Source organism: Bidens hawaiensis, unplaced genomic scaffold, assembly GCF_021521415.1.
Source record: "Bidens hawaiensis isolate Kalapana, Puna unplaced genomic scaffold, B.hawaiensis_p1.1 tig00056962_1, whole genome shotgun sequence".
NCBI classification, from domain to species: domain Eukaryota; kingdom Viridiplantae; phylum Streptophyta; class Magnoliopsida; order Asterales; family Asteraceae; genus Bidens; species Bidens hawaiensis.
In genome coordinates this window covers 1-16,352 of record NW_027500272.1, presented here as the reverse complement: position 1 = coordinate 16,352, position 16,352 = coordinate 1, and positions in this window count along the sequence as shown.

The following is a 16,352-nucleotide window of genomic DNA, read 5'->3' as shown; positions in this document are numbered from 1 at the left end:
AAACCATTAAACCAAAAAGATATATCAATAAAAACCTTTTTTGGCCGTCATTTTATAACTAACAAATTTGATACTATTTCAAAATAACCCGTTTTGAAATATTTTCAAAATAGTTACAAAATATAAAAAAATTGGAATTAGTCAACTTCCAAAAATTATGAATTTTTTTTTTATTTTTAACCAATCTTGCAACAAACTTTTAAATCATTAACATTAATATTTTGTTAAATTTGCAAAAGTTAAAATTTTTTTACAATAAATGAATTTTCAAATAACTTTGAAAAAATTAAAAAAATTTATGTTGACTTTGAAAATAATTAAAGCTGAAAAAATATGATACAAAATCAATGAAAACAAAATATATACGTATAAGAAATAAATTATCAAATACTTTTAATATTCTTTGAAAACATTATAGAGACTTACACTATCAAATTGTTTGGATGTTATAATTAGAAGATTTATATTATGTTTAAAAAACTTATTAGTTAAAATGGGTAAAAATATAATACGTGTTTATTATACATTATTGAGAAATTTAGTGACATTAACCTTTGTGAAATTTATATTAGTAATTCGTTGAAGAAATTACATGGTTGCAGCGAAAATATTGAAATTTGGATGTAGTTATGATGGAATATCTATGAAGAATACGATATCGAATGGTAAACTTATAAGTGACCGAAATTTTTAAGTTTAAATTTGGTCTTCCATGTAAAGATAGAAATAATTTAAAATATCTTGATTTATGGGAATAATAATATTAATAAATTATGAAAAGTTGTCATGTTTAATAATATTCACTTGTAACATCCCGAAATTTCCAAGAATAATATTTAATGTACTATTCGTTAACGATGAAAAAGTTTACTAAAATTGATAGAGAAATGATGACGTAATAATAAGATGGTTCAAGTAGGCTAAATAGATGGAATTAATTATGGACCAAAAAGGAAAGATGGGCCTTAGGCCCATGGGCCTAAGGGAGTATAAATACCCCTTAAACCCTAATCCTTTCCATTATTATCTATCACTACACCATAGCCTACACCTTGAGAAACACACACACCATCCTTTAACCCGAGCCTAGATTCAAAGTTGAAAACCCGAGCTTGTTGGTGCTAGATCATCGTGTCAAACCTAAACAACATCAAGACCAGCTCGTGTTCGTAGAACGACTAGTTTAAGGTACGTTTATATTTAGAAATCGTTCATATAGGTTCGGTTTGGTTTGGGAAATCATAGATCTCTGTTAGTATGGTGAAAACGAATCCAACAATGCTAAACTTACTGAAATCGATTACAGTTTGATAGGTTAATTGTTGGAATGAAAAACCCGTAGGTATATACATAAATTGTACCATGGAAACTCAGATATTTGGATGATTGGACCCTTGGGGTTTGTAGGCGCTGCATAGACGATTCCAATGATACCAAAATCATGATATTTCGTTAAGAATTGATGGTTTAATTGCAGATCTAAGATATGTTGACTGTTATTGTTCTTGACGATTTTGACTTTGACCCTTGAGTCAAAGTCTAGATAAGAACTAGATGATTCGTTATAATTAAGATAACAAATCAGGTAGTTCATTACTCGCCATTCGTTCTGTCAAGATAACGAATTGGCTACCCAGTTCGTTATGATTCAAATAACGAATCAAGCGATTCGTTACTCACCATTCGTCATTATTCAGATAACGAATTAGGTTGCGTCTGGGTAACGAATCAGATGAAGATAAGGTAACGAATCAGTTAACTATCATTATTAGTTATTTAAACAAATAAGGATAGTCAAACTCAATAAATTGTATTAATGAGATACTTAAAGCTTGTTGCACTCGGAAATTTATTTAAGTTATAACTTATTCATTCTTTTTTTTAACAAATAAGGAAAGTCAAAAGATATAAATTGTAATAATGGGATAATTAGGTTATTATTTTGGTCAAACCACAAATTAAGGAATGAGTTTATAAAAATGGAAAAAAATTAAAAACATAAAAAGGGTTGTTTATTCGGTTTTAAAAAAAAAATAAGGAATGTCAAACTTTATAAAGTGCCATAATGGGATTCTTAAATGTGTATAAATCTAAAATTATAAACTAATATGAATAGCCAAAAACTATTTAATGTGAATGGTCAAAAACGATTTAATATGAATGGTCAGATACTTAAATCGGTCTGAAATTTATTTAAGTTAAAACTTATTCATTCAGTTTTTTAACAAATAAAGAAGGTCAAAATATATAAATTGTAATAATGGGATAATTAGGTTATTATTTCGGTCAAACCATAAATTAAGGAATGAGTTTATAAAAATGGAAAAAATTAAAAACATAAAAAAGGGTTGTTCATTCGGTTTTTTAAAAAAATAAGGAATGTCAAACTCTAGAAATTGTATTAATGGGATTTTTCAATGTGTATAAATCTAAAAATGTAAATTAATATAAGATTGAAAATTATAATGAGATTTTAAATTAGACAGAATATTTGTCACTTAATTGGAAGTTGACAAAAACAATAGAATAATGATTATATTAATATAGGTAATTTAATGTAAATTATAATCTTACAAATAAGGAATATACATGAATATTAAAAAAAATATACATCAATATTAAAAAAATTAAAAAATACATCTTATTAACTAATGTTCAATCCATGCAATTAGCTTATATGAGTCGGAACAATAACTTGTAATGATAAAGTCAAATATTAATAGTCATATTATGGAAGATTTTAATTATAATTTTATAACCGGAAAATTTGAATGGTCTTACCGGAAAAACGAAATAGTGATAATGACGATGGTATCTCCGATTTTTATTTAGAAGGTAAAATGAAATATTCCGTACATCAATCGGGACAATAACATGAAATAATAAAGTTTTGTTATAACATTGATATTATAGAAGATTTGAACTATAATTTATAATCGGAAAATTTAAATTGGCCTTACCAGAAAAAAAATAATGATAATGTCCATGGATGAAGCTGATTTTTATTTAGAACCTAGAAGAACAACATATAAAAGAAAAAAACAGGAAAAATATAAAACTTCAAATAAATATAAAACAACCATTGTTATAGGTATAACACATGAATGGAAAAACTTACCGGAAAAACGTAAATAAGTAGAAATATTAGCTTCATCGTCGTTTTTGATTTAGAACCTAAATTGATTTAAAAAAAATCAGTTAACAATGAAAATAAAGATAAAAAGGTTAGATCTACAATAACCGGAAGAAAATATGATGTTGTCGGAAAAAAATATAACATTGCCAGAAAATCATATAACATTGTTGGCCATTAGAGTATAATATATAACCTTACCGGAAAACGATTAATCCCGATCTACATTACCGGAATATAGAAGATGGTGGATGGTGGAGTTAGTAAGCCGAGAGAGAGAGAGATTAATATAATTTAAATGATTAGGATGGATAATCTTAATGTTTAAATAGTGTGTGAGATGATTTGACAATAATAGGAAAGGAAATAGATGACTTGGCAATGATGTGTCATTGATGTGGAGAGGCTAGTTGAATGACATGTGGACAATTGATGTGAAGAGGGTAAAAGAAGGCTAGGTGAAAAATTGTTTTGCTTTAATTGTATTTAAAGATTTTAATTCATAGTTTGACTTCTTAAAAGTCAAATGCCATTACAAGGATATGCTAAAAAAATTTACTCAATATCATTAATATAACTATGTTTAAAATCCAATTTCACATACAACTTAACATCTGTGATTCTATTTACACGTAACTTGTTTGAAGATAACTCTATTATGATGATAAAGTGTATTGCGGTTGGGTTCTTCAAGTGACAAGTTGTTGGTTCAGTAATATTGTTCACAATTACTGTATGCTCACTTTTGAGATTAACCATCACGAGCTTCGGTATGCCGATTGTTGAAAGCGTTGGGGCCTGGATAATCAGTTGGTCGTTGTAGGCTTGTGTAGTGACCATTTCTTGACAGTTCACATTTAACAACCTGTTGTTCGAATTAGTTTCAGCTTTTCAAGTTTGTGTCAGGTTGGGGCCGCCAGCACGCGACCTGTTTAACACGCCAACTATATTAGCATTTCAAAGAAAAACCCGTCAGGTCAAGCGGGGTCGTCTTCGGGTCAGCCCACAAATATACGAGTCATGTTGGGGTTCATGCCAGGTTCAAATCATGTTAAAATGGGTCAAAGTATGCAGCATTCCTCTAATAAGGTGGGTCAGTTTGCATATTTGTAGTCATTTAAAGGACAATTACGCTGCAGATGGGTCGTTGAGGCTCCCACATGTTAACAAGCAAGTTATCTCACGTTGGATCAAAATGAACAATATTCCAAATGCAGATATTCCATTCCAGAGGCTACATCAATGGTTATTATTAGCTCTCTAAAACGATCAGGCGACCTGTATAAAAGTTAAACTTTCATAAACTGTTAAGATCTAAACAAAGGAAAAAAATATTGACAAGGGCAGAGAAGTAAATTCACTAATCCTTTTTTTATCAAGACATTCCTAAGAGACCCCCATGAGTAGGGATGAGCAAAATCGGTACTGGTACTGGTACCGAAATCGGTACCGATTTGGTACTGTCGGTACCAAATCGGTACCAAAGTTTTGAGTTTCGGTACCGGTACGGAAACATTCAGTACGGAAATACCGATCCTGAAATATTGGGTTCGGTACCGGTACGGTACCGGGATTATACCGGTACCGAAGGTAAAAAATCGGGAAATACCGGTACCGATCCCGAAACTTAAAACTTTGGTACCGATTCGGTACCGGTTTTGCTCATCCTTAGTTTGAAGTTCAACATTCTTTATTATTTGCATACACAAATCATCACAAATAAATATATTGTTATTACTTAACCAAAGCACCTTCATTTGATGAGAAAAATATAGATTGGGTCATCTTTTTAAAAAGTATAGTAACTCTAGAACAATTTATAAATATATAGTAATTAAAGAAAACAACAATTTATAAATATATAGGTATACTTTCACCAGATCAAGAACTTCATCAAGGCTGCTGTTGAGGACCCATGTATCCTGCATCAACAAGAACTTTTTCCCTCAGTCTCTTGAAGCCGGCAAATTTCCTAAAAAACAGCTTGCTCTGCAGCCCGATCTTGATCCAGCCCAACCACTGCCCATGTGATCTTCCTGATCACAAAGTTTTCTCCCATTCGAGGTGATTCATGGTTAAAGAGAATGCCATTGCATGCGAAGATCCCCTAAGCGTCTCTATAACTGACTGTATTCATATATGATATAAACATTGTTTGATAAGCCTCCACCATAGATAACATACATGAATTTTGACTTACCCGAAAACTCGAATGGGAAAATCACCAGAATGCCATTTTGACCAATCAGCTTCTCTAAACAGTCAAAATTTTCTTAACTTTTTTCTTTTACAAAAACCGTGAACAACAACAATTTTTGGCCCGCAATCTGAACAGTGATAAAAAAAATCTATTCCAAAAACACTCGTGATCCGAAACTTGAAGTAGATCTGATCCAGACACAACAACAATTTCACGACCCGTTACCAAATATTGTGAGTTGCTGCCCTTTACTACTCTCGTTTCCACCTGCAACATAATAAGAGAAATGGCCATACACTTAAATTTACATTCACACAGGCTGAAATTAGATTCGAGCTTGCAGACACAAATTCAATGAAGGAAACACAAATTTAACTGAATGAAACATGATATAATCGTCAATCATATAGAAGTTCAATGGAATGAGTAACTCACAAAACCCCTATTACACGTCGATTTCTCACCCTCGTGAATCAATCGGTTGACTTGTTTGTGCGTGTTGTTGAGGCACGAACAGTGGAATCAATCGGTTGACTTGTTCGTGTGTGTTGTTGAGGCACGAACAAAGGAATCCCTCGATAAAGAAATTGGTGATTTGTTTTATGCTTTATATAATAACAGCATGAATGTCTTAAGAGAACAAAGGTCGATGAAAGGAAGACAGGTTGATTGGCCGGCGGTAAGGAGTTATAATTATACACCGGAATTGTGACATCAAATATGTTTTATGGGTAATATATAACCCGGATTACTCTTGCACGGGTCAAATACCCTTTGTCAATCAAATCATATTTCTATCCATTATCCTTCCCTTCCAAACACGCTTTCACAACTCTCATTCTAACGACTGAAATGAAGTAGGGTCAATAGATGACCAACAAGCATGTATCGTATTCAAATCATAACAACCTGTAATTTGGTATTAGCTTTGATGCTTAAAATTTGGATTTGGTTCGGTCTTAGTTGTGATATTCGTATATAAATATCGAGTTAGTTAATCGAAATAAAATTTATGATTCAATTTAGTATTTTTAGATAAAATGCTTATGATTATCTGGTACCAAAGCACCTATTAATATTTCAAGGTGAAGAATTAAGACAATAACTTCAATGGATGTTCTCTTAGTTTAACAACGGTCTGAATTTAAATTTAATTTACTGGTTATGGGTCGGGCATGTTACGGTTTACGGGTCACAAATTTAATTTACTGAGTTGAATCAATTTTTATTAATTTGATATGCCCTTATTAAGTTAAGGGAACACTAAATAGTGGTGAACGTTGATGGCAGTTTTGCTGGCTGTGTTGGGGTTAATGTTTGCGCAGATAACCAGATATTAAGGTGCTAAATAGCACCTATCCCAAGCCCATGAAGGCCAAGTCTGATTTGTTGGACCATGATCATATGTAGTATGCAAAGCTGTAGGTGACTTCCAACTAGAAAGAATTGGCTACGCGTCATTCCTCATATTTGATAGGCCTGGGGCTTCAATGCAACCACAACCAAGGACGTGAATCTGAAATAGACAAAGTGGCAACAAAGTTGATATTGAGTAGTTCTATAGAATAATGCTCATTTGTTTACAGGTATTCCAGGGTTGAATTTTAATTGGGTTTTTTAGGTCCTTTGGTTAATTTCGGCTATAGTCTACTTATGCTCAGCCCTATTTTAAATTGTTTTATTAGATTAGTCATAAAACAAAAATACCATCATATAATGACAACATCATCAAGTAGTAATGGGAATTAGGTAATTCTTTTTTGAATTCATAGATATCCCAAAATGAAGTGTTCTAAAACGCATTCGGTTGAATGGAATGAAAATTGTCCAAAGTCTTCTAATTGCATTTACTGTCATAAATCACAATATTAAGAAACTGCCATTATTATTATTGTCTTATTATAATCTTTTTTCAATCAGAGCACATGAAATATTTTATGAGTTTGCAAATCAATTGAAAAATTATCTGTCTTGACCCATCCAACCTAACATGCCGCCACATATTTGAGTAAAAAAATGGTTTTAAATGCGGGGTCAAATTATACTTGTAACAGGTCAACATTTTGTTTCATTAATAAGTCAAAATAATTTTTTCACTAAAGAGATCGAATTTTTTTTTTTGACTTTGCTCTTCAAATCGTGTCTTGCCTCAGTCAACGATGCACACTAAAAGCTTAGTTGTACCTAAAAGAAATCAAATAAACAGAAGTATTTTAAACTTATAATCGCTTGATTGAGGCCTATTTGCTTTAACAAATCTTGAAGATAATTACAGAAGGGTTTGCGTAAGAGAGATGGAAATGGAAGTTGGGGGCAAAATGGACAAAGTGAGAAGTTAGAAGTCAAAGTCAAATGTCATATACTCTATGAAAACAATATGAAGTGATGAAAGGTGAATGTACTCTAGATCAAACCTATTTACTTGAAAAGAAAATGTCAATAGTCAATTTACAAAAAATTACTAGAATGAAAGTTTTTTATGTAGGAGTCCTAAATTGTATTTACAATCCAATGGTATCATTGCTGTAATGGAGGTCATAAAGATCATGGGTTGCTAAGTCATTTTAGTTTTTTGTTTGCATTGGATTAAGACATTTGTTGCTTAGACACAAAACTCAAATGGCAGTGTATATTAACATGAATAGGTAGAAATCATCATGCCCTCATCATATTTGCGGAGACTTTAGACAAATACTACCGGTTCACAAATGGAAAATGGCCATTTCGATGATTGTTTCAAAAGATAATGATAAATGTTAATAACGATCCTAATATTCGAATTAACTACATCAATAGCCTGTGTAAACACGACTGAATAATTTAAACGTCCGTATAAATAACAAAATTATAATTAGCCTAAATAATAATTTAAATGTATGTAAAGGTAATAAAATTATAATTGGTCGAAATAAGACCGACCAATTCTTTTTATACAAATAAAAAATTCATTACATATATGTATGTACTAAATCTAAAATAATTTATGTACTTGCGATGAACAGACTAATAATATGTATGTGTTAAATCGAAATAAAAATGAATCAAAATAAATTAACAAAATATAAAAAAACACACCTGAAAAAAATCCGCGTAACACGCGGGCTAAAAGCTAGTTATATATATACAAGTAGAGTAATTACATAATTACATCATAGAGTAATTATGTAGTTACTCTATAATATAATTTACATAATTACTCTACTTATATATATGATTACTCTATTTGATTATCATAATTAGCATATTAATTTCATTTGTATTTGTTCAAGACCCTATATATATATATATATATATATATATATATATATATATATATATATATGAGAGGGTTATCCTAAAAATAAATAGTTTCCTAAGAAGACTAGGAATAAATCATAATCACTGGATCATGTTAATCAACGGTTGAGATTTAAAATTACCAATAGCCGACATAGTTTCCTAGAATTACTCTTTCATCATTATAACCAACATAGTTTCCTAGAATTGTTCTTTCATTATCATTTGTAATGCCAAATGTCAAAAATTTGTTGGTTCTTACCATTGTTAGGAAACTCTTTATTCTTATTTGAACCATTTTCTATATATATATATATATAGGGTTGGTATCATTTAAGAAATCTAAAAACGTTAAAAAATCTTAGGAACTCTAAACAACCAAACATTTTTTAAAATTTTTTTATATATTAATATTATTGAATAGTAGTTTTATCATATTTTATATAAAAAAATTATTACATATATTAATCACAAGTGTACATATACATAAAATTTATGTACTAACAAATTTACATATGTGTAAAAAAACATAGATATTCATAAAAACTAATTTTCAAAATTGTAATCTTAAATATAAATATATAAAATGATAAAACTACACTTAAATATCATTAACATACAAAAATTTGTAAAAAACTTTAGTTTTCAAGAGTTTATTCTTAAATAATTTAAGAGTTTAATAATGATACTCATATTATATTTTATATATATATATAATAATTAGACCATTTTTTTTGTGGAGGCACAAAAAAGACCCTTCACTATGCCACGTGGGCTCTAGGGGTTTTGTGGCTCAAACATATGTTGCCTCTCTGTGGTTTACCGTCCGGTGTGGTCAACATTAAACATTTTTTAAATAACAAAAAAAAAATAAAAAGTAAATAATATTAATAAATCTAAAAACATAAAACACAACTAAACCGAAAAAACTAAAAGTATTCTATTCATCGTCATTATTTTGCTTGTACTTTCAAAGATTTTCAATTAAATCCGATAGAAGATTATGACTTATATCCCTTTTTCGCATTTTTAATAAATTAACAAGTTTCTCTCATTTAGTGTTGAGATCGGCTCTGGTACATCATTGTACTCGTTTTGACAAATAGCTCTACCCGAGTTTTCCAATATTATATTGTGTAAGATAATGCAAGCATACATTATGTTGCTTAACGTATCTTTTGGTGAAAACGAGACGGTTGTTTAATGATACTCTAGCGTTTCTTTAATACTCTGAATGCTCTTTCGATGTTCTTTCTTGCCGAATCGTGTTTTTTTCTTGAAATATTGACGTTTATCGTCATTCGGCCTTGTAAAACTAGCACCATAGTAGCCCACTCCCGATAAATACCGTCGACTAGATAATATCCTATTCGTAATTGACATTATTTGTGGAAAATGAGGAGTCGAGTGCAACTCCATCTATGACGTTGTTAAAAATAGGAGACTAATGTATGACAACCATGTCTTGGATTCATTGCTTGAGTTGTTGAATCTCGTGTTGTAACTCGAGGGCGTACTCGTTGTCGGAGTCTTGATTTTAAGATCCCGCAGGTCAGGATAGATTCCACTACTGCCTCTCGCGACAACTCTGCTAATAGAATACCAATCTCTACCCTGGGCACATTAATCAAACATACTTATGCCGTTGCCTTTGACAATGAATCTATGAGAAAGCAAGTATTCATCATCAGATTGAGCCATTTGAGAAACAAATGCTTCGATACCATATGATGCCGATGGTTTATGACACTTTAGTTATTCAAAGACCAATAAAGAACCATAGGTTCCAAGAACAACGTTTTTACAATAAAAAAGTTAATCAAAAAACTGACTAAATAATATACCCTAACATTCTGTTTATACTAAACAAAGAAAATAGATAAACATGAAAACGAGATAAACATAGAATAAGAAAAGATAAAGTATTATAAAAATGATTCCAACTAAATGTAATGCTCTTGAATCATTATAAGCCAAAGGACCACCCCCCCCCCCCCCCCAAATCGGCCATCACCTAACAATCTTTTCAAGAATCTTGTTTCTGGGCCTCTCCTAGCTAGCCTCATTTTGAATAACCGAAATAGGAGTGACATGTGACTAATCCAGTTTAATAATTGGCTTACACTGGGTCGACCGCATGCTTGTACTCGAGCCACCACTGTCTCAACAGCTCGGGTTCACCTCCAACTTATATATAGCTTGATCTAGCTTGATCTTTGGTCTGGATCGCACTCTCCCATTTGCTCACATTTTGCTTGCTCCACCCAACACCATATCACTCCTTTCTTGCTTCTCTAAATCAAGATAGAGTTCCCATTGATGATCCCATTTCATCTCGTAAGAAGCTCCACGTCATTGCCACCACTCATATTTTCTATCCCACTCCATCTTCATCAACCCTAAGGAGTGCATAAAAATTCAAATCCGATATATCCCATATTCCGAATAAGAAATATCTGAAAATTCAAGTATTAGTAATTTTAGAAAGTTTTAGATATTTCAGACATTTGAAATATTTTTATTTATTAAATAACATATATTATGTAAATATTTTGAATAACTTTTTGGATATTTTGGATACTTTTAGATATTCAAATGATTTTGGATAGTTTAGATTTTTTAGGTATCTGAAATATAGTTTTTTTTTAAATTCGTGAATATATATTTTTTATCTATTAAATAATAAATAATATTTTTTTATATTTTGGATACCCGAATTAGAATCCAAAAATTCGGATATCTGGATTTAGATAACGGTTATGGATTAAAATAGTGATATCGATTATCCAAAAATTTCGAATATGTTCATATATCCGAATTTTTGGATATCCAATTTTGAACACTCATAATCAACATCATGTGATCTAACTAGTCAAATCATTTAATTTGAAATAAGGGTGTATATAAGACAAATTGAATTTCACGTTAGCAAGGTTTCGCTCGATTCAGATTGAGCTCCATGTATAAAACGTAAGCTTTGACTCGTGTAATACGTAAATCTAAAGCTTATTCACGTAGATCTATTATTAAATGCTCATATAAATCAACTTAATATTATTTACATTGTACTAATGGGTTAAGTTAAACCTACCTCATTCTCTACTTGTTATATTTCCTCCTCTAATGTTTCAATTTCTTTTATAGTTTTATTTGATTACCATCTAACATTTTTTTTTGTAATATAGCACAAAAATTGTTCAATTTATTGCGCAAATACACTATTTTTTTTCTATTTTTTTCATTAACAAACATTCTGAAATTTGGTTTAAAAAAATGCAAAGTATCTCTATAAATTATTTAAAGAAAAACACTCTCTAAAACGTAAAACAATTATAGGAAAAAAAATAGTAATAAATTTTGTTTATTTTAAATTAAAATGTTTTTTTTTTGTTATAATATGCATGGCAACCCCTCAATATCAGTTAATGTTCTTTTGCTTAACACCAATGGCGACTAATTAACGGCTTTTAGATTGATGTCTTAGACGTGCAATGGATGCCTTTTGGATTAATCAAACCGAACATTCAATGAAATAAAATGAACATCATGAAACTAGAATATTATATGTATTGGTCTTTAATTCACGTATCTTTAAAGATATTTTTTTATTTGTGTATCCTTAAACATTCTTTTTGATCTTCCATAATACACAAATAAAAGTTGTTTTAAAAATAAAAGGTTAACACATTAACTTGTTATCGGGCGTAAGTAATGTTGACACAAACCAAAGACTTATTTCAAGATATTTCAAGTATTTTCCTTTGACCTTCATACCCTATTTCCTCCCAACTAATGACATTTCTACCCTCTCATGCGCTCCAAAACACACAAAATCCACACGGATTTCCACAACATATAAACCCATTCTTCATTCCTTCTGTTCCTAACTCACCTTAAACAACATGTCTAACCAACAAGACCAACAACCTTTGAACACACCCTACACCACGCCCACCATCCCGGAGCATGATCAAGAACACAACTACGAAAACAAAGACGTCTCCTCCACAGGCTGTTTCCGCCTCTTTTGCTGCTTCGACAACCACCACCCCTACCACCAGCTATCCGGGGATCTGATCAATCAAGACACATGGTTCATGAAACGAGCTAAGAGCGTAAAGGAGTATTCGGAATTGGTTGTGGGACCTAAGTGGAAAAACTTTATTAGAAGGTTTAGTAGGAAGGCCAAGACTAGATCTAATACTCCTTTTCAGTATGATCCGCAAAGCTATGCTCTTAATTTTAGAAATCACGAAGATGATGATTTGCTGCCTCGTAGCTTCTCGACGCGATATGCGACCCCTTTGCGGTCGACACAAGTATGATTTGATTTGTTTTTTTTTTTTGTAAATCATGATGCGATTTATTGTTTCTTTGATTAATTTCATCAATTTCGTGGTATCATATATTTATTAAAAAAATCGTGATTGATTAATTTTGGATATTTTGATTGATGATTGATGAATATTGATTTTTGTCAAATTGGTTGGACCACATCAATAAATAATCCCGAGAACAAATAGTGATTGATTTGACAATATTTTCTCAAAGCTTAGTTATTTTATTATTCAGAAATAGGTTTCTCTTTGAACGAAATACATATATATTTGAAATTTATAGGTATATATCTGTTCTTAAAAGTACGTTATGTTATACAACTTTTGTAATAAAAAGAGGAAAATATCGGTTTAGACCCAAGATTAGACATTCACCGTCGCCATACCCAAAATTTTTTTGTATAAATATCTACATAAACGTGAATTTTATGGACACATAACATCATTATAATTGAATGGCATATTTTTCAAAGCTTACAATATGTAATCATTAAATTAAGGATGAATTCATGTGGCCTACCACGACATGGAAATGTTTATGTAGTGTGTATTAAAAAGACTTGTTTTTTTCTCAAACGGCTAAATTCAATAGAACACAAACAGGCCGATTAAAACATCCAATAAACAACAAACAAAGACGAAACAAATTACACCTTAAAATCCAACCATGACAACTGTAAATTCAAAAAAATTTCAGTTAACACAAAGAGAGTGACTGTTGTTGCAAACCTATATTAAAATTTAATTTAATTTTGATATTTAGATCTTTACTTTAACTCTTTAAGTATAAATTAAATGAAATAAATTTGGAATTTGTGTACTATGTAAGTATTCTTATAATAAAACATGTTTTTGACATAAACCGTAAACCAAATCGTTCACTACGGTTTGAGTTTTTTAAAACCAATCGATCAATAGTTAGAGAAAAAAATTAACAATCCAAATTTCATATCAAGATTTTAAAACTTAAATTCATATTTATATATAAAACATATACACCATCGTGTTTTTAAGTTTGGCGGGCGTCAAGCGTTGAGATTAAAAACAAGAGGGGAACAGGAATCAGCAATTGCCAATTGGGCATACAAATAAAACATGACAAGTGACATTATCTTTTTCCAAATTTATTTATTTATTTTTTAATGTATGACACCAATGAGATCCAAGTACATTATTTGCACATGATGGTGATAAGATCGGATGCATTATTATTATTGTTCCAAATATCTTTTTTTAACGAAAATGTATTTTAGTATTCGAATCTGAAACCTTCATATGACTCTTGCCAATAACCAAACCATTGGTATTGTTTCAAATATTTGACTTCTGTTATAATATTAGCTCTAATTATAACAAAATTATTAAAGTAATAATTAAACTTTATTATATCTAAGAAACAAGAGAGTAAAGAGATATGTGAATTGTGAATTCTACTGGATGGAAAACTTTGTTACAAATACATGTTATTTATAATATTAAAACTACTATTCAAAAACACTATTTAGGGAGACAAAAATACATATAATTGGTGTCATACAAAATATTGTTGGCAAAAGATTTTCGGTGGTGATTCATAACACTCTCCCTCCCTTGGATGACACCATTTAAAACTTCGGGGTCTTGAAGTACTTCCTTATTAAAAACCTTGCTAAAGAAAACCCCAATGGGAAAAAACTTTAGCTAAGGGAAAAATAGTGCAGTATATAGCTCCCTCTCAAGTTGCAAGTCGTTACATCATCTGTACATGGCGCATGCCAATATCATAGACATGTTTTCTAAATGTTGTTGTGGGAAGTGCTTTTGTGAAAAGATCAGCTGAGTTGCTGCTGGATTGGACATATCTAATCTCAAACTGATTGTCTTTAATAAGGTCCCGAGTATACTCAAAATATCTTGGTGGTATATGCTTTGTTATGTCACTTTTGATATACCCTTCCTTCATTTGCGAGACACAAGCTGCATTATCTTCATAGATAGGAGTTGGAATTCGATCTTTCTCTAGTCCACAAGAAATCAATATGTGTCGTGACATAAATCTTAACCATACGCATTCTCTTGAAACTTCATGCAATGCAATGACTTCAACATGATTTGAAGATGTTGCAATGAGTGTTTGTTTCTTGGAACGCCATGAAATCGTAGTTCCTCCATTCTTAAATACGTATCCAGTTTGAGATTTTTCTTTATGGGGATCAGATAAATAACCTGCATCTGCATAACCAACTAACCCTTCTTTTGAATCGTTAGGATAAAATAAACCTAAGTCAACAGTTCCTTTTAGATACCGAAAAATATGTTTAATGCCATTCCAATGTCTTTTAGTAGGGGATGAACTGAATCTTGCTAATAAATTAACTGCAAAAGAAATGTCATGTCTTGTACAGTTAGTAAGATACATAAGTGCTCCAATTGCACTGAGGTATGGTACTTCGGGACCAAGAATCTCTTCATTATCTTCGCAAGGACGAAATGGATCATTGTCAACATTGAGTGATTTAACAACCATCGGTGTGCTTAAAGGATTTGCTTTGTCCATATTGAAATGCTTTAAGAGTTTCTCAGTATAAGTTGACTGATGCACAAGTATCCCATTATGCATAAGCTCAATTTTTAAACCAAGACAATATTTGGTTTTTCCAAGGTCTTTCATTTCAAATTCTTTCTTTAAAAGAGCAATCGCTTCATTAATTTCTTTTTGTGTCCCAATTAAATTGAAATCATCAACATACACAGCTATGATCACATATCCTGATGTTGTCTTCTTAATGAAGACGCATGGACAAATAAGATTATTTGTATATCCTTTGCTTATCAAATAATCACTCAAACGATTGTACCACATCCTTCCAGATTGTTTCAATCCATACAAGGATCTTTGTAACTTGATGGAATACGTTTCCTTAGGCTTTGAGCTTAATGCTTCGGTGAGTTTAAATCCTTCGGGAATTTTCATATAGATGTCACTGTCTAGTGATCCATACAAGTAAGTTGTGACAACATCCATAAGACGCATCTCTAAATTTTTAGAGATTGCTAAGCTGATTAAATATCTAAATATAATAGCATTCATAACAGGAGAATACGTTTCTTCATAGTCAATTCCTGGCCTCTGAGAAAAAACTTGAGCTACAAGTCTTGCTTTATATCTTGTAACTTCATTTTTCTCATTTCGTTTTCTCACAAAAACCCATTTATATCCTATAGGTTTTATTGACTTTGGTGTAATGACAATAGGTCCAAAAACCTTTCGATTGTTAGTGAATTTAATTCAGCTTGCATGGCATCTTTCCATTTGTTCCAATCTTGTCGATTTTTACAATCATCTACAGATTTTGGTTCAGGGTCATCATTTTCTTCCATGATATCACTTTCCACAGAATAAGAAAATATATCATCAATATTTTCC